The 20,375-nt window shown below is 40.2% G+C and overlaps 1 pseudogene; it reads right to left on the bottom strand.

The window, feature by feature from the left end:
• Window positions 1–3,026: 3,026 nt before the first annotated feature.
• Window positions 3,027–20,375, bottom strand: part of LOC149207924 (protein ASPARTIC PROTEASE IN GUARD CELL 2-like) — a 55,050-nt pseudogene continuing 37,701 nt past the window's right edge.

The raw sequence follows: 20,375 nt of genomic DNA, 5'->3' as shown, positions 1-20,375 counted from the left end.
ACCGGAACTTGGCTCGCAAGAGACCCGGTGATTTGACACCTAAGGAGCAAAGCTCTATGCTCATTCAGGTGAACACACATTTAGAGAGGTTAATAGCAAAGGCAAACAGGGACAAAGACATGCTCCGCCACATGAAGAACCATTATTGGGCTCGAATGCATGTGTGTAAAGCAAGAATGAAGGTACTCAAAGGACGGTTGGCCAAGGCACTAAAACGGAGAAAAAGGCCCGATCCCCTTCATATTTTGGCTGAGGCTTCCTTGAAGGAGCATGGCACTAAATGACACACCTTCAGCTCAAATTTCAGAGAATTTGGAGCAATTTTGGTCATTTTTGAATTTTTTTTGGTCAAAAAACAGGTTTTTGCCCTCAACGCGTAGCGCGCCGCGCGCTACCCTGAAGATGGGCAAGTCCATTTCTCAAAAACTCAGCATTTTTGGATTTTTCATGACAAATTACACTTGCTCAGCAATTGCCAAGACATTTCATCAGGTTTTGAGCCCTCAGAAGGTCAAAAAACATGCAAAAAATGACTTTCTGCCACTTTTTGGACACACAGGAAGCAGTCTTGGGAGATTGCAATTTTGGAGGGGCAAATGGACACCAAATTGAGAAATTCCACTTGGGTTGGAAAGTAGACATCCAGAACTTTCCAACAAGCCTACTTTTGCCTCATTTGGATGCCAGGAAGTGCTTCAAAAGTTGGCTCAAAGGCGCGCTACGCGTAGAGAATTGGGGCGCTACGCATTAGGGAAATTTGCCAGATTTTCACCTACAGCTCAGCAAAACGCAGATTTGACTAGTTTTGACTTTTTGGAGTGATTTTTCATCCTCCTTGTTGTAATTGATGTAATTTTATGATGTCTTGGCACTTATTTATCTCTTCTAGAAGATTCATTCATAAAAAGTCAAAAATTTAATGAATGAATTGGTTTCCTAGCTTATAGAGGCAAGTTGTTTTGACTGCCTAGATTTTAGTGCTCAGTTTAGAATTGGTTGAAACAGCTCCTAGAAGGATGAGCTCGACCCTTCGAGGCAAGGAAAGGTGTTATCTTGCCTATATCATGTACTTTCTTAGTCATTTTCATGGTTGGACTCTTGAGGGATAAGCTTCTATTGTATTACACTTTGTATCTCTGCAATTTTGGTAAAGGAAAGACCAGGGTTTTGCAGCACTATTTGGGATTCTTGTGGTTATTTGTGTTGATGGTGTGCTTCTCTCTTGTACTTGTAAGTGTTTTATGTGTATCATTTTCCAACTTCTCTTTTCTGCACATTAAGTAAATGAAGTGTTAAGGTAGAATTCATAATTTATATGCTCTGCCTTTAAGTTTGCTTAATATCTATGTTTTCCTCTGTCTAAAGAGAACACTCAAACATTTCTTGCTCTCTTTAGCTCCTCACTGGTCATTTCTATCCATTCACTTAATTCAAAGGCATCAAGACAATCTCCTACCTTGCCCCAAAAAGACCTCTGCAAAAACTGTGTCTCATCCCCGCACCCAAAATTGTTGTGCTCAATTTTCCACCAAAACTCTAAAAATTTAAAATAAAACTTTCCCTATCAGTTTACTAGCCTAAAATCAGTGTTCTTAATTGGTCATCTCCGCCCTTTGAAGACCTTTCGCCGAGATAGACCCGGAGAGAGCCCTCTCCTGCCCCGTAGGGCTAGCTACGAGGCTAAGTGGTTTGATGTTGCCTTGGATTTTGTCTTTTTCAGCCTGAGGCCAAATTCAAGCGCTAACAGGGACCATGAATTGAGGTCAAGATTGTTTGCTGCCATAAAAACACAGTTTTGCTTTCCCCATGCAATTTCTAGTGTTATAGTTTGATTTAGAGGTTAATGTTTTGCTTCAGATCTAGTTTTCCATGCTCATTTATGTTTCTGCAATAGGTATCTTTACAGGCTTTCTTGTTCATATAACACTGTTTAGCATTTTATGTTTCTAGGTTAGAATTTAGGATAACATGAGTTGATTCTGTCTTTTGGTACAACGAGCTCTTTTCTTGCTCAGTTTCAGTATTTTGACTTGCAGCTCTCTTACAGTACATATTTGCTCATGATAAATCAATAAATCAGCCATCACCATCTCCTCTACTACATGTTTCACAGGTCATTCACAGCCCTTCACAAATCTGCCCTAATTTCTGCATTTTTCTCATAATCTCTCCTCTTGTCTCTTGAAAAAATCCAACCTTAATTTTCCTTCCTAATCATTCTTTATGAACTTCAAACACCTTAACGCCTCCCTCTAATCTTTAGTTACCCTTTCCCACCATTTTTCCACCTTTCAAACCTCTAAAAATAGCTCTCGGCATCCTCCTGTAGATCCTCTTGTAGATCCCCTGCAGCCTCCTGTAGAATTTCCTGAAAGTGACTTTTTGAAGTCCGATTGTAGAGAATGTCTCCAGAAGGTTACCGGAGGCTTCTTGGGACTCCCCCAAACCTTCCTACACCTTTTCAAACCCCAAGGTCGCCTTCCATCACCACCAAACCTCTGCCACAACCACAAACAGATAAATTGCAAGCATAACAATTCCACATAAAATACACAAAAATCCAAAAAATATGTTTTTTTCTCATTTCCTTTCAGAAGTAGCTTGAATAGATGTAATTTACCTTCTTAGTAGTCAATGGCACTTATTTCATCAGTTTTCATCTCTCTTTCTGCAAAAGTAGGGTTAGTTGGAAGAATTAGGGTTTGCTAGGGTTTGCTTTACACTCCAGTCTCCTTTCTCTTTCTGCAAGTAGAATAGTCTCTTTAGAGTTAGCTTTCTTTCATCACACTTAAAAGCTTCTCTAAGAATTCATAAAATTTGGCTTAAGCTCCTTGTGATCTTGTGCCAGCTAACCAAGTGACAGCCTGCAGCCAGAGCTAGTACTTGTGCATACAACACCGTCACTTCCAAGTTTGTTACAAACTACTGGGTTAATAAAAGTAAAGTAGGAAGCCCCAGGAGTTGCAGCATTTTTGCTGCAATACTAGTGCTCACCACAGACTCTGCAGGGTGTTAGAGAGCCATTATCAACACTGGTGGGGAGCGAAACCAATGAGAGAGTCAGTGGAATCGAAGGAAACACGAACTCCCTACTGCTAAATATTCCCCATGATAGATAGATCCGAGGTGGCTGGTGCAAAGGCAAAGAAAAACGTGCCCATGAGATCCACAGGTATCATATAGTTTTTACCCGGAAGAATTAAGCTCTCTCAGTTTGAAAAATGGAACCCCAAAGTTGGAGCCATCACATACGGTCGGCCTGACAGATCGTAGCAGGTGTGGAAGATGGAGACGTCGTTGGCTCTTAGAAGTTGACAAGTGCCAGCGACGAAGGCATCCCTCGCGGCGCCATAGGTGGCTATCGGAAGGCATGTGACGGTGGTGCCGGAGTCGACTATGAACTCTCCGCGACCCGATGTTTCGTCAATGCGGAAGACGTCGAGTGGAACAGAGTCGAGGAGTGCACCACCGACACTGATCATGTCAATCCCACGAGTTGAGCGTGCCGGGCGGGCACGTTTAACCGACGGGTCGGCGGTAGTTGGTACGGGAAAACGGTGCGACGAGCCAAATGAACGAAGGAAACGTGTGACGTGAAAGTCATCTTGTGAAAATGACTAAGTATTGGGCAGTGGAAAGTTATATGTGGGGGCGGTCCCGCACATGGGCGCCCACACCATGGGCCAACATGAAGTTGGGGCGAATTGGATGAAATGGTGGGTTGGCTTGGTGAGTCGACGCCCCGAACGATGGGCAAATCACCATATAGGTAAAGCGTTGGGATGGTGGCAAAAATCATTGAAGGAAGTTTCCAAGTGTTCATGTGAGCTGGAGGGCGAGCTAACTTGGAGAAGATTGAAATTTGGCAAGGTGTAGGTGGACTCTTGGGCTGAAACAATGAGCTGGGGAAAATGCAGAAAATAGAGCCACAGGTAGTTCGAAGGCGTGCGAAGGCATTAGGCCGAACAACCATGTAAGGGCATGCGAGGGCGTCGGGCTGAATGGCCGGGCAAGGTCGTCCGAGGGTGTTTGTCTGAATGACCATGCGAGGTCGTGTGAAGGTGTTTGGGCAAGGGTGTGCAAGGGCGCCGGGCCGAACGACCAAATGAGTGAACGTTTAGGTAAAGTCATTCAAAGGCGGTTGGGCGAGGGCATGCGAGGGCGTTAGGCCGAACAAGCGAACGGGCGAGGGCATGTAAGGGCACCAGGCCAAACGAGTGAATGAGCGAGGGTGTGCAAGGACGCCGGGCCGAATGAGTGAACGGGTGAAGGTGTACGAGGCCGCAGGTAGAACGAGTGAACGGGCAAGGGCGTGCGAGGGTGCCGGGCTAAACGACTGAACGGCCGAGGTCGTCCGAATGAATGAGTTGAGGGCATTAGGCTGAACGAGCTGCAAGTGAACGATGAGCTGAACAGTGTGACGGTGAATGAGGTGCGACGGGCGGAAGTATCTATTAGCACCTAGATTTACCTTAGGCTGAAGGGAGGCAACTTCGAGGGTAACCACAAACCCAGCTTAGCCTTGTAGCTAGCCCTACAAGGCCGGGAGAGGGCTCTCTCCTTTAGAATCTCAGTCGAAATGATTAGATCAGATAAGGATTTTAGGCTAGGTATAGTAGCACGGGGGTTTTTGATTGAATTTGTTGGTGTTTTACTGGATCAGATGAAGCTGGGCAGTTTAGATCTGGGAAATTAGGTAAAAAATGCAGGGTGTTCTATGGGGAAAGGTAGGCATAGGCTTTAGCACTCTAGGCTTAATGGTGTGAGGTGTTCAAGACCGATGAGGAGCTGAGGAGGGCATGTGACAATCATGGATCCTTCTCAAACAGTAGAAAACATGAAATATTAAATGATTTCCCAAGGTAGAGCACTGTTACAATGGATTCCACCTATCTAACTTGATAACATTCAATAAGAAACAATGAAATGGATGATGGCATACATAAAACATGTAAACAAATGATTACAAAAGAAGAAACTGTGCTAAAACTCCATACCACAGGGATCCCATAAAAATAGCTGCAAATCCTATTAATCTCCTTGCCAAACTGCTTACAATGATTTACAATCAAGCTCTGAGCATCCAAGTGAGTCCAACCCTTACAAATGACTAAGAAAACACATGATATAGGCATAAAAACAACCCACTCTAGCCTCAGGGGTCGAATCCATGAGAAGAGGAGCTGATCTAACTGATACTAAACAAGGAACAGGAATATAGGCATTATCAACAACTTGCCTCCAAAAGTGAAAAACTGATTCATTTGACTTCAAACTAACTCCTAAAGAAATGAATCTACCCTCTACAACTTTTTAACCATCATATTTACAAGCCATGAAATCATTTACAATAGTAAATCATCCACCATGAGAGAGAATCTGTGATCATAGTAAAAAACTGGAAAAATAGGCATCCTGAGCAAAATTTGGTCTATGCGCAGCGCCACTGGCTCAACGCATAGCGCCACTTTCAGGTCCCTTTTGAAGGCCTTCCTGACATCCAAATTGTGCCCATGATATCTCATTGGATAGGTCTTCAAGTCTATTTTCTAGAACACCTAGAATTTCTGCATTTGGAGCTTATTTTTCCCCTCAAAACTTGATTTTCCCAAGACTGCTTCTGTGTGTCAAAAAAGTGGCAGAATTGTCATTTTTAAGGTGTTTTTGGACCTTTTGGTGGACCAGTTCTGCTCCAAAACTTTTGAAACTTGTCAGGGTGCATGTCCTCACTACCCTGAGTCCAAAAATGTAAGCCATTCCTCCATTGGATGCCCCTAGGAAAAGCGCAGCGCCACCTAAAATTCAAAATTTGCAAATGACAAAATTTGCCCAAAACTTGCCCAAAATTTGTGTGAAGCACCACCATCATGTGCTTTGATGAGCCAAGGAGGCTTTAGCCAACATCCTAAGCCTATCTTCCTCTTTCTTTCCCTTCAAGGCCCACCTTAACCTAGCTTTCAGCTTCTTGACTCTTATGTTGCAAATCCTATTGCGAGTCCTGTAATGATAGGCCATGTGTCTTAGCATCTGATTGTCTCTGTTGGCCTTCTGTAGCAGCTTCTCAAGGTGTAGATTTACTCTCTCAAGCTAAGTCTCCCTATCATTTTCAATCTCCTGCTCAATAGGAGTCAATGTGACTTGTGCCTCTTTGCCACTTTGTAGTTTCATTTTGAGCATTTCTAGCTCCATGAGGACTTGTTTGTCAGTAAATTGCTTGTTTTCCTTCTCCAAATATGTGATGACATATTTGGCCCTCTCCAAATTGTCTGCCAAAGCTTGTATTTGAGCTTCCCTTTCCTGTATGATGATGTCCTTTATTGTTTCCCTCTCTTGAGCCTCTAAGTCAATGGTCTCAATGTCATGCTGCTCAGGTTCATCATGCTCTGCCAACTCAAAGTCCCTTTCCTCCTCATCATCATCTGGAATCTTTTCTTTTCCCTTGTGCAACTATTGTACCTGTACCTGCTGTGTCGATGAAGAAGGCAAAGCCCCTTCCACATCCTGTGGAGCTAGCATTTGCCTATGGGCTGATGAAGAAGGCAAGGTCCCTTCCACATCCCGTGGAGCAAACACTTGCCTAGCAGCTGCAAACAATCTCCTTGTGTCTTTCTCATATGTCAAGTAGACTGGCACCTCAATAGTTCTTGTCTCCTTGATCTCTTTCCCGTTTCCACATGACTAGAAGGCCCACCTATTTCTTGAAACACTGATGGAGGAATCTGGGGACCCCTAAACATGTCATGAGCAATAAATGTCTCCCAAGGGATGTTGAGGAGACTAAGATGATGAAGAACAATAATTTTGATCAAGGAGTAGTGATAGATGTTGCTCATCTGCTGAGGGTATGGCTTATTCTACACAAGGTAAGCCATTTTCTCAATGTTTCTAAACAAAAAGTATGGGAGGTTTAACATCTTCACCCTTGTAAAATGCATGAGGAGCTTGATGTGGTAAGTGTACAACCTGGAAAATCTGCCCTCACAAGTGAAGTATTTGATGATGATTCTCATCAAGGGGACATACTTGTTCTCAAGAAATTTGAAAGGAAAGAGCCTCTTCACCTGATTTCTGTACTGAGGTTTAACGTAAGGCTCATGATAATGTTCATCAAGATCTTGGTCCTTATACCACTTTTCACCAACATTTGGAATCCTGGTGGCATCTGAAATGATGGATGGTGACACTGTGAAAGTTACCCCAGCAAGAGTCACTTTATTGTTTTGAATATGAGCTACAAAGAGTCTAGTGAGCTCTGAGTGAAATTGTACTCTCTCCACTTGTTCACAAAATTCATATCATCCCTAATATATAAAACATGAAAAAGCCAACTGAAAAGCTTGCAATTCCCTTAGATTTGTTGGCTCTTCTCCTGTGATCTTGCCTCCCTTATGAGGTTTTTTGTGCTGCCTGGCTCCATCTGCTGAACTGTCACTAACTGTGATTTCCTATTCATATCCATGATCTTCTCTATCCATGTTTACAAGATTTTTAGTTGCACACCTTTAGAAAGGGTTGAAGGGAATGAGTGGGAGTCTTTAGGATTGTAGGGATGTGTTTAGGGTAGATTTAGACAAAATATGAATTATGAGAGTGAGGGAAAGGGTTTTTAGGATGAGGGATATAATGAGGGGATATGGATGAGGGGACAGGTAATGATGTAAAGAGGGTTTTTAATTCTAGTGATGGATAATGGGTAACAAAGCAGTTAGGGTTTTGTAGAAGAAACTAGGGTTTGATTTTAAGTGTGAAGAGAATGTCTATAACTTTCATTGTGCAAGCTAAAAATAAAGTAGAGAAGGGAAACTTACTTGTAAAAGAGGAAATAGCAGAGAATTTGGTGAATTTTGTGGTGTTATGGACGATTTGGTGGCTTACTGCCCAACGCGCAGTGCCTTCACCTAGACGTGCAGCGCCTAGTCCTATGCGCAGTGCCTTTCTAATTTTGAACTACTGAAAATCTCCAGGAGCATAGCTCCCTGCTCTATGTGCAATGCATTATCCCCTACGCGTGGCGCTGGTCTATTTTCTCCAGAAGTGCAGCGCCTTAATCCCTACGTGCAATGCCTATTTTCTTCTGCCCAAACTCACTTGAATTTCACCTTTTTCTCTTACCTTTGGACTTCTTTGCTTGCAAGATGAGAAAAATGACTTAGAAAATGGAATGTGAGGGTTTATATATGAGTACAAATTTGATTTTTCACTTTAGAAAAACCCACTTTCAAATGTTCCTTGTCTTTTTCAAAACTCTGTTTTTTTAATGCCTTTTCTCATTTTGTCTTTACAGGTGGATCAATGCTCATGCTGACTTGATTTTTGCAATGCTTTTTTTTTAAGCAGTAGGAACAGATACTTAGGAGTAGCTGGGAACCATTATTACATATAGAAACTTAAAATTACATAAGAAATATAAACAAATTCAAAATACTCTGTTTTCACCTCAAAAACATGTTTTTGAGGTGAAAATTACATTAGGTTACAAAAATAATGTTTTCAGTAGGTTATGACTTCCAAGCCATCATATTTGATCTATTGATCATCCTCGTACCCTTGCTGACCTTTATTCACATTTGAAAATCAGTTTCTTGACCTTGGTAATGAAACCCTAGACCTAATGAAATGAACTGCAGAAGAACCATGACTGAAAACAATATGATGGAGGATCAACAAGTACAGTCTATGAGGGAGGAGCTGAAGAGAAAACAACCATTGGTGGATACATATATCATGACCTAATGGAGTGATGAAAAATTTATAGTATGGGACTCCTACTATGAAAATGCAAAGAGCAGATTTTGATCCCTGTTGGAAGTATGAAAAGACTGACACTAACATTGGCTCCAGTGGGGATGGTAGCTCCTTGGAGGTGCCAAGAACACTGTAGACCTAGTAGCCTTATCCATTGGGAAATACGGTCAACAACTTTGAAGACTAAAACTGACTCAATGCAAAATGAGACTGACTCATGACTCCAAACTTTAATTATAAACCAAATAAAAAAAACCAAACTTTACATAGATCATTCAAGCTTTATAGCCTTCACTTCAGGCCCCAAGCTTCAATGATTGTGTACCTGAAATCTGGCAAGGAAAATGAAAATGGTATATACAATGAAAGTGACATAATTTTAGAGAACCACCTCAAAAGTAGTAGTGCTTCAAGAGCCTACCATTCATTGGCCCTCCTGGACAATCTTGACCATCCATCTCCTTGAGCAGAAAAGCACTCTGTCCTCTGTATGCTGAAATCTTATATGGACCTTTCCATAGATTATCGAACTTACCATGCTTTCCTTTGTCCTCATTTCGTGCATCCCACTGCAACACTACATCCTCTAGCTGAAATTTTTCCGCTTTGGTTTTGCGGTCATAGATTTTATTTATCTTTTCTTGCAACCGGAAAGTGTTTTGAGAAACTTCTTCCCTTTTTTGCTGAAGGTGGATCATTTGATTAATCCTTCACTGATTATCATCCTCTTCACTGCAAACTTCCTGTAGTAATCTCATGACCGGGACTGCAAGTGACGTAGGAAATATTGTATCAGTGCCATAAACCAATTCCTATGGATTTCTTGGTGCTCACTTTGTCGGCCCACAATGCATTAACGAGCTTCCGATGCCAATTATTCTTATTTGCCTCCAAAATTTTCTTGATTATATTCACCAAGGACTTATTTGATGACTCTGCTAATCTGTTGCCCTCTGGGTAATATGCTGTTGAATGGCCCAATGTAATATTGTACTTATTGCGGAAATCCACAATCCTTTTGGACTTAAATGCCACTACATTATCTATTATGATCTTGTGAGGGAAACCAAAATGAGAGAAGATATTAGATTCTAAAAATTCAATAATTACCATATCCGTAGCATGCCTTGTTAGAATGGCCTCAATCCACTTGGTGAAGTAATCAGTAGCTATCAAGATCATCGATGCTGTGTGGATGATTTAGGATGGATTTCCCCTATGAAATCAAGTCCCCACTGTTGAAAAGGTGCATTTACTTCAATTGGTTTCAAAGGAAGAGCGAGCAGCTTCCTTTTTCCTTGAAAAACTTGGCACTCATGGCAGCTCAACACTATTTTATACAAATATGAAAATAAAGTCGACCAATAGTATCCTGCTCTCAACACTTTGTTAGCTGTTGTTTTCCAAAACAAATGACCACCACAATCACCTTTATGAAAATCATGCATCACCTGCTGAGCTTCATCTTCAACCAAATAGTTAAGTAGAACACCTCCCGGATCTTTCCAATAAAGAGCATTATTTAGAATGCAAAATTTTGCAGATTTGAGTTTTAGTGATCTACCTTTGCTTCTAGACATTCCTGGAGGTGGCAAAAGATGCTGAAGAACATAAACTATGTCTGAATACCATGGTGATTGAAGAAACATTTCTGAAACTAGAATGAGCGAGCCATCATCCTCATCTTCTGACATTGCTGCAATAAGATTTATGTCCAGAGCATGCAGATTTGATTCTGCCATCAGTTTTTCTAAGCCTTGTCCCTTGATCAGCTTTGTGGGTTTAATCTCCAAATCATATTCCAACATTGCTGCTATCCACTTACCTCTTCTTCCCTCCGGATCAGTTTGCATCAGAACATCTTTTACTGTTGCATTAGGAACATATGCTATGGTATGTGAATGCAGAATGTACACTCTAAAATCCTTCAATGCTTTTGTGAAAGCCAATGCTTGTTTTTCAATGATATTATACTACAAGGTAGCATCTCGAATAGTCATACTAAAAAAAGCAAGGGGTTGTTCAATCTGATCTCTCTTTTGCATCAATACCGCAGCCATGGTATGCTCGGATGCAAATGAAAATATAATGAAATCTTGAGTGTAATCAGGACTAATTAAGACTGGAGTTGTGGTCAAAGCAAACTTTACCAAATTGAATGACTTCATGGCATCCTCGGTCCATTTTACAGTGTTGTCCTTTTTCAACATATTAGTCATTTCTCATAAATGTTCCGCCAAATTGGGTATAAATCTATGTAAGAAATTCATCTTACCATTGAAAGCCTGGATCTCTTTTTTGTTGCGCGGAAAATCTATATGTTGAATTGCCTCCACCCTTGAAGGATCAATGCAGATACCATCTTTAGAAATGATATGACCAAGGAGCTTGCCCTCGTCCATGGAAAAAAGACTTTTCTTCAGGTTGAGAGAAATCCCGAACTTTCTACATCTCTAAAAGACAATCCTCAAGTGGTGCAAGTGTTCATCATCAGAACCAGAAAATACCGTCAAATCATCTAAATAAACAACTAAGAAAACATCCTTCTCATTAGCAAAAGTGATGTCCATTGCTCGCTGAAAGGTGGCTCCAACATTCTTCAATCTGAATGGCATTTTAGCATACTGAAAAGTTCCCCAAGGTGTTGTGAAAGCAGTTTTGTCTTGGTATTTTTCATGCACCAAGATCTGATTGTAGCCCAAGTAACCATTGAGTAGTGACATCCGCGATTCTCCAACTACTCTTTGCAGAATATGATCCATATTTGGAAGTGGATAGTTATCCTTTAAGGATACTTTCTTGAGGTTCTGGAAATATATGCACAACCTTATTTCTCCAGTCTTCTTACATACTGGGACTAAATCCGATATCCAATCAGAAAATCTGATCAGAACAATGATGCCAACTTTTAACAATCTGTTTACCTCTTTTTCGACAGATGGCAGCAACTTCAGATTGATCCTTCTCAACTTCTGTTTGAAAGGCTTCTGATCCGGCTTGATAGGAATGGTATCCTAAATTATATCTTTGTCATACACCTTCACATCTGAATAATCCCATGTAAACACATCAGAAAATTCAAAAAGTAGTTTAACATACTGGACCTTTACCTTGGGAGACAATGCTTTTGATAACTTTACAAGCTTGGGCTTGTCAGCTGTTCCAAGAATGACATCTTCAACTCCTTTTTCAGTGAGGACCAAGCTTGGTTTCTTAGCCACATCATCTTGATCGAAAAGCTCCTCTAAAGGTATGAGACCTCTAGGAATAATATTATCTTTAAGCTGCAATACATCAACTATGGAAACATCCTTGAACTTTCCTTCATTCTGCAAAAAAGCATTCATTTCGTTATCATCCCAAAACACTTGCCAATACCTTAAATTATCCGGAACAGCAGGCCAGTGTTTGATATGAATTTCAAACTTGTTGCTGGAGTTCATTGGGATCTTCAAATGGCTTGCAGCAGTGGCGAGTGAATCTGCAATAATGTTTTGAGTTCGGTGTACTGCTATCAAGGTATATTAAGGAAACATTCTCAAAATATCTAATACTGCATTTCTATAGGCTCTAATCCTTGGATTCTTTGCTTGATACTCTCCCTTCACCTGTTTGATGACGAGCTATGAATCAACATAGATAGAAATCAAACTCAGAATGAACCTCAAGGCTGAGAAGAGGCAATTCCGAGGTAACCACAGACCAAGCTTTCGATCTGGCATCTAGCCTTGCCAGACTAGAGAGAGCTCTCTCTTTGCCAACAAGATGTGGCTGCAATAAATGAAATTTTAGGCTAGCTATGGAGTGCGGGGATTTGTTTAAAAGGTTTTTGGGTCGAAAACAACAAGAGAAAGGACCATTGGACTATGGAGTCGATGCCAGTTTCTGCTAGCAAACTTGGGGCAAAGTAAGTGCAATGTTCAGCCAAATAAAATATTGCAAATGTGAGAAGAATAGGAGAGAAAGCCCACTGCCCTGCAGGCATCAAACAGGGGATGGATCTACAGTAGCAGTGTTAGACGAAAGAGAAACACAGGGTTACTCAGCAAACCATCTAATAGAGGATGGATTCTGCAAAGATAACCACTACATTTGACAAAAAAATCATTGTGAAAGAAGCATCATGCATCGATGGATTCCTAACACTTCCCTTAGATAATGTTGTAACAAGAATTAGCAGAAAAAACAAAGTATGTAAGTGAATTTATGAGAAAAATAAACACATGTTGGACATTAAACACCGTGATGGATCCCAAATCTAAAAGACAAACTACTCCATTAAAAATAATATTCAAAAGAAACTTTGCACAGTCCAAGGCAACCTTCCTCTGCTCAAAAAATTGAACCTCTATCTTTTAAAAATAATCCTATATATACTAAATTACAAATCTATTTTGATTCCTATTACATAGGAATCAAAAATAAATAAATAAAATAAAATGTATTTTTTTTTGTAAAAATAAATTAAATTACAATTTAGGAATTAAATTAAATCTAAAAAAAATCAAATCCGCTTTCACAAGTCGAATTGCCTACCAAAATTAGTTTGGAACTATCGCTGGAAATCTGGAATGTTTAACAACTGTTGATTTCAAGCCTACAAACTCTGCCACCGGTTCCTAAAAAGATTCGAATAATGCCACATCTCTTTCAAAAATTCAATTGACTGCCAGAAGTCCTTTAATTGCCCATGAAATCTCCTTATTATTGCCCTAAATCTCTGCACAAGAAACATAATATCATCGCTGAAGATTTCTTTCGCCAGTTCATTTTGTACATGCTGCTAAATCACTTTTACTGACTTTGCACCTTAACCTGGATCATAACCCATACTACCTAACTACCAATGATTTTAAAGGCGATTCTCCTGTCTCTTAACCTTTGTTTGAACATGATCTAGCTTTCATTGGACTATACACTAGACCAGGAAAATTTTAAAATGATGGCCCTACGTGCAGAGCCCCTTGGAGATGGCTATACACACAACGTATAACATGTCCATCCAATTCCTGGATGAGATTCAACTGCTGGTCAACATTCCACAACCTCAGAAGCCTTATGAAATGGTTCCTTGCCAAGCAATCAGAACCATGATGGAAGAGGGTTTATGGTACCATCCTATGTTGATGAAGCAACCAACTTCAGTGGAATTCCAATTGATCTTTGAAAGATTGAATCGTTGATGTACAGACTGACTGCCAGTAGTATGCTCGCCATGCTGTTTTGTGGAGAATCTCACAATCTTTGAAAACGCAGCAGCAGCTCTTCCTCTTCCCCGACGCTTGGTGACATAATGGCAAGGCATGGGAAAAAAGAGTGTGACAGCATCTCCCCAATTAAGTCTCCTACCGTTACAAGTGAAAAGACCAATTATTTCATAGCAACACACAAGCCACCACTCATCTTCTATCTCGTAGGTTGGAAAACCTCCATCGCCATTATCAAAGGGAAAAATGACTACCCTTAACATATTTGATTCAGGCTGCTAGAGAGGAACCAACAGAATGAAGCTGTGAATCTTCGGATCCCATGGTGAGCTCCATCAGATTGCTTGAAGAAACATGGCTGTCAGTAATTGAAACTCAAGCTCCATCCCCTCGTGTGGTTCGTTTAATATTGAACTTTTCTAGATTATGTTTATAGCCTTATTTATATCATTTTTTGCAAGGTGAAGAGCGCGTATGATATTCATATCTGATTTCTTAGAGCCCAGAACTACTGTGATGGCTTTAATCCTCTCAGCCCTTTCCTGATTTTCCATTTGTTGAACCAAAATTACCATCTCCTCTTCATTTTCGATAAGCATTGACAACAACTGCATTAACAAAACGTAATCCCATCTCGACACATAGGTTCTACGCGCAGCGCCAAAGGGCTACGTCTAGTCCCACACTTCCAGAAGCACAACGCCATAGCCAGGAGTGCAGCGCCACACTCTAGATTGGCTTGATTTTTTATTTTTTGAATTGGCTTCAATTTTTTGACTTGTGTGTGTTGTTGATGCAGGGGCACTTGGAATTTGGAGCATATCGAGGGGGCAAAAGGAACCTTCCCACCTGATCTTCCTGCTGTGAATTTATTATGTCCAGATTGAACTCTTGCACATATGTTTGTCCTGTAGCTACCTCCGACGTTATCTTTCTCTTCTTTGATTCTATCTTATTAGGATTTCCCCTCTAGTGTAATGGTCTATTTGGGTGCATTTTAAAACGATTCCCATTCTGTAACTGCAATTTGGTTGATTGCATTTTGCAAGGACTCCCATTCTGCAATGTTGTTTTTTCCTGTGATGAAATGATTTCTTACAAAAGTGTTCTATACAACATTGCAGTTTCTTGGATTGACATTCTCATCGTTAAGCTCCAAGCCAATGGCTACACTTCAGGGATTCCTAATGTTTAATGCCATTTGGTTTTCAACCCTTCTGAGACTAGAAAAACTAATATTCTTGAACCAATGCCACAATATTATTTACCACCACTGGTTGGTATCATTTATCTTGCTCTTTTTCTCCTTATGCCTTCTATGAAAAAACCACTTGTGGACTTGCTATTCTGATAACATTAACTCTACTGCAAGTTTTCCTTTCATAGCTTCTGCTGGATATTTTTCCTCCTGAGTAGCTACAACCTTTTGTGAGTGGACTTTGATCTTGGAACACTTGAAAGATAATGACATCTACCTCCTCATCAATTGCAACCTCCCCAAGATTCATACTTATAATTATCCAAGTAATTCCTCTTAAGAACCATGAGACCAGTAGCTGTAAACCTTTCACCATCGATATCCCTATCAACAATGTACAGTGCCCTCTACACAGGACATCTCTTTCAATAAAAGTAGAGAAACGAGCTCGCCATATGTTGAGATGAGGATTAGCAGCACGATAATAGACCTAAAATGCTATGTTCTCTCCTTCTCTATCAATATCCAGCCACAAAACTAGCTACTGAAATCTCTTAGCTTCCTCTGGATCATTCAATACATGAACTGCTGCACGGGAGATCTTTGAGTCATTTATTCATTTAGTCATATCTTCTGATCCGGGAGCCGGTTTTGGGAGTGTGATATACCGCTAGAAATATTTTTCCGAGCTTCTCCTGATGAACATGCTTATGACATGTTTTGCGCTGAATATCATGTGCAAAACATCTAACAAAATAGACATAATAAGAGGCCCATTTTGATCACTGAAGGAAGGCCAAAGGACTGACTCTAATAGTGGCGCCATCTGGGATGGTAACTCCTTGGAGATGCCAAGAACCGTAGATCTCTAGGAACATGTAAATTAGTGCCTCATCCATTAGGCAATATGGTCAAATAGCTGCAAACCCAAAACAACTTATACCAATCCATAAAACATACACATACTACAACCTGTACATAAAAAAATACTGGAAACTGAAATGTTGCCTTGGGCAGCTTATTTATACACAAACCTACCCTACTTTGCAAAAAAATCAATAGATCAAGTGATGTTGTAATGCCAGATCAACCAATCAAGTAACTGTGACAAGGATGTTGCTTGGAAGTGCTTGAACCAGGACACAAATGTAAATGTTGACATCCATACATGCACATAATGAGTCTAGTTGTGTAAAAGACAATCTGATCTATCATTCAAACTGAAAAAAATTTCCATGTACGCTGCAATAGGATCGAAGAAACCAGACTCTGTTTGCTACCCTAACTCCTCAATACATGCTTCCAGCTACAAACGATCAATGCAAATATCCACGGGCAACCCTATTGTTTCTTGTTTTGAAGGAGGGAGAGTTTCCAAGAACTTTTTGGGATCTCGGAATTCATGTGATTTAATTTGAACATCCAATAGTTCAATTTCATTTTCTAATCTTTCAGCAACTAAGCCAAGAAAATAATATTTACTTTCAGGTGTGAGTCGGCTAGATTTCAAACAAAGAAACATTGATGTTGAGAAATTCGGATCAATCTAAAATTTTGCTAACTCATCCCTTAAAGTCAATAACATTTCACTAGATAATGGATTTGCCACATACCCTGTCATCGGTGATTACCATCAACGTTCTGAAATCTAGATTCTGGATTCGTTGGCAGTGAAGTCACTTTGAAAATTTGAAGCTTGGGATCTTGAACAATGGAATCGTCATGTAGATGATTTCAACCTTCATATGTGTCCGACTGTTGTCCAACATCAACAACCAGATTTGCAACTTGAACGATCTTTCCCGGAGAAGATATGTCACCTCGTCCCAGGCAACGGCGCCAAAATGTTAGCACTCAGAATGAACCTCAAGGCTGAGAAGAGTAAATTCCGAGGTAACCACAAACCAAGATTTTGATCTGGCATCTAGCCCTTCCAGACCAAAGAGGGCTCTCTCTTTCCCAACAAGATGTGGCTGCAATAAATGAAATTTTAGGCTAGCTATGGAGTGCGGGGATTTGTTTAAAAGGTTTTTGGGTCGAAAACAACAAGAGAAAGGACCATTGTACTATGGAGTCGATGCCAGTTTCTGCCAACAGACTTGGGGCAAAGTAAGTGCAATGTTCAACCAGATAAAACATTGCAAATGTGAGAAGAATAGGAGAGAGAGACCGCTGCCCTGCAGGCATCAAACAGGGGATGGATCTACAGTAGCAGCGTTAGATGAAAGAGAAACACAGGGTTACTCAGTAGACCATCTAACAGAGGATGGATTCTACAAAGATAACCACTACATTTAACAACAAAATCATTGTGAAAGGAGCATCATGCATCGATGGATTCCTAACACTTCCCTTAGATAATGTTGTAACAAGAATTAGCAGAAAAAACAAAGTATGTAAGTGAATTTACGAGAAAAATAAACACATGCTGGACATTAAATACTGTGATGGATCCCAAATCTAAAAGAAAAACTACTCCATTAAAAATAATATTCAGAAGAAACTTTGCACAGTCCAAGGCAGCCTTCCTCTGCTGAAAAAATCGAACCTCTATCTTTTAAAAATAATCCTATATATACTAAATTACAAATCTATTTTGATTCCTATTACATAGGAATCAAAAATAAATAAATAAAATAAAATGTATTTTTTTTTGTAAAAATAAATTAAATTACAATTTAGGAATTAAATTAAATCTAAAAAAATCAAATCTGCGTTCACAAGTCGAATTGCCTGCCAAAATTAGTTTGGAACTATCGCTGGAAATCCGAAATGTTTAACAGCTGTTGATTTCAAGCCTACAAACTCTCCCATCAGTTCCTAAAAAGATTCGAATAATGCCACATCTTTCAAAAATTCGATTGACTGCCAGAAGTCCTTTAATTGCCCATGAAATCTCCTTATTATTTCCCTAAGTCTCTGCACAAGAAACATAATATCACCACTGAAGATTTCTTTCACCAGTTCATTTTCTACATGCTGCTAAATCACTTTTATTGACTTTGCACCATAACCGGGATCATAACCCATACTACCTAACTACCAGTGATTTTAAGGGTGATTCTCCTGTCTCTTAACCTTTGTTTGAACATGATCTAGCTTTCATTGGACTATACACTAGACCAGGAAAATTTTAAAATGATGGCCCTACGTGCAGCGCCCCTTGGAGATGGCTATACACGCAACGTATAACATGTCCATCCAATTCCTGGACGAGATTCAATTGCTGGTCAACATTCCACAACCTCAAAAGCCTCATGAAATGGTTCCTTGCCAAGCAATCAGAACCATGTTGGAAGAGGGTTTATGGTACCATCCTATGTTGATGAAGCAACCAACTTCAGTGGAATTCCAGTTGAGCTTTGAAAGATTGAATCGTTGATGTACAGACTGACTGCTAGTAGTATGCTCGCTATGCTGTTTTGTGGAGAATCTCACAATCTCTGAAAATGCAGCAGCAACTCTTCCTCTTCCCCGACGCTTGGTGACATAATTGCAAGGCATGGGAAAAGAGAATGTGACAGCATCTCCCCAATTAAGTCTCTTGCCCTTACAAGTGAAAAAACCAATTATTTCATAGCAACCCACAAGCCACCACTCATCTTCTATCTCGTAGTTTGGAAAACCTCCATCGCCATTATCAAAGGGACAAATGACTTCCCTTGACATATTTGATTCAGGCTGCTAGAGAGGAACCAACAGAATCAGGCTCTGAATCTTCAGATCCCATGGTGAGCTCCATCAGATTGCTTGAAGAAACATGGTTGTCATTAATTGAAACTCGAGCTCCATCCTCTGGTGTGGCCCCTGGTGTGGTTCGTTTAATATTGAACTTTCCTAGATTATGTTTATAGCCTTATTTATATCATTTTTTTCAAGGTGAAGAGCGCATATGATATTCATATCTGATTGCTTAGAGCCCAGAACTACTCTGATGGCTTTAATCCTCTCAACCCTTTCCTGATTTTCCATTTGCTGAACCAAAATTACCATCTCCTCTTCATTTTCGATAAGCATTGACAACAGGTGCATTGACAAAACATAAATCCCATCTCGACACATAGGTTCTATGTGCAGCGCCAAAGGGCTACACGCAACGCCACAGCCAGGAGCGTAGCGCCACACTCCAGATTGGCTTGACTTTTGATTTTTTGACTTGGCTTCAATTTTTTGACTTGTGTGTATTGTTGATGTAGGGGCACTTGGAATTTGGAGCATATCGAGGGGGTAAAAGGAACCTTCCCACCTGATCTTCCTGCTATGAATTTATTATGTCCAGATTGAACTCTTGCACATATGTCTGTCCTGTAGCTACCTTTGACTTTATCTTTCTCTTCTTTGATTCTATCTTGTTAGGATTTACCCTCTGGTGTAATGGTCTATTTGGGTGCATTTTAAAACGATTCCCATTCTGTAACCACAATCTGGTTGATTGCATTTTACAGGGACTCCCATTCTGCAATGTTGATTTTTCCTGTGATGAAATGATTTCTTACAAAAGTGTTCTCTATAGCATTGTAGTTTCTTGGATTGACATTCTCATCATTAAGCTCCATGCCAATGGCTACTCTTCGGGGACTCCTAATGTTTAATGCCATTTGGTTTTCAACCCTTCTGAGACTAGAAAAACTGAGATTCTTGAACCAATGCCACAATATTATTTACCACCACTGGTTGGTATCATTTATCTTTCTATTTTTCTCCTTCTGCCTTCTACGACAAAACCACTTGTGGACTTGCTGTTCTGATAACATTAACTGTACTGCAAGTTTTCCTTTCATAGCTTCTGCCGGATATTTATCCTCCTCATGAGTAGCTACAAGCTTTTGAGAGCGGACTTTGATCTTGGAACACTTGAAAGGTGATGACATCTACCTCCTTATCAATTGCAACCTCCCCAAGATTCATACTTATAATTCTCCAAGTAATTCCTCATAAGAACCATGAGACTAGCAGCTGTAAACCTTTCACCAGCAATATCCCCGTCAATAATGTACAATGCCCTCTACACAGGATATCTCTTTCAATCAAAGCAGAGAAACGAACTCACCATATATTGAGATGAGGATTAGCAGCATGGTCATAGACCTAAAATGCTATGTTCTCTCCTTCTCTATCAAAATCCAGCCACAAAACCAACTACTGACATCTCCTAGCTTCCTCTGGATCATTCAATACATGAACTGCTGCACGGGAGATCTTTGAGTCATTTATTCATTCGGTCA

This window comes from Pinus tabuliformis, chromosome 1_2, assembly GCF_031772625.1.
Source record: "Pinus tabuliformis cultivar Carrire ecotype Pingquan chromosome 1_2, CPIR1, whole genome shotgun sequence".
NCBI classification, from domain to species: Eukaryota; Viridiplantae; Streptophyta; class Pinopsida; order Pinales; family Pinaceae; genus Pinus; species Pinus tabuliformis.
Note: the sequence above shows the minus strand (reverse complement) of the source record. Positions and strands in the feature narration are given on the sequence as shown.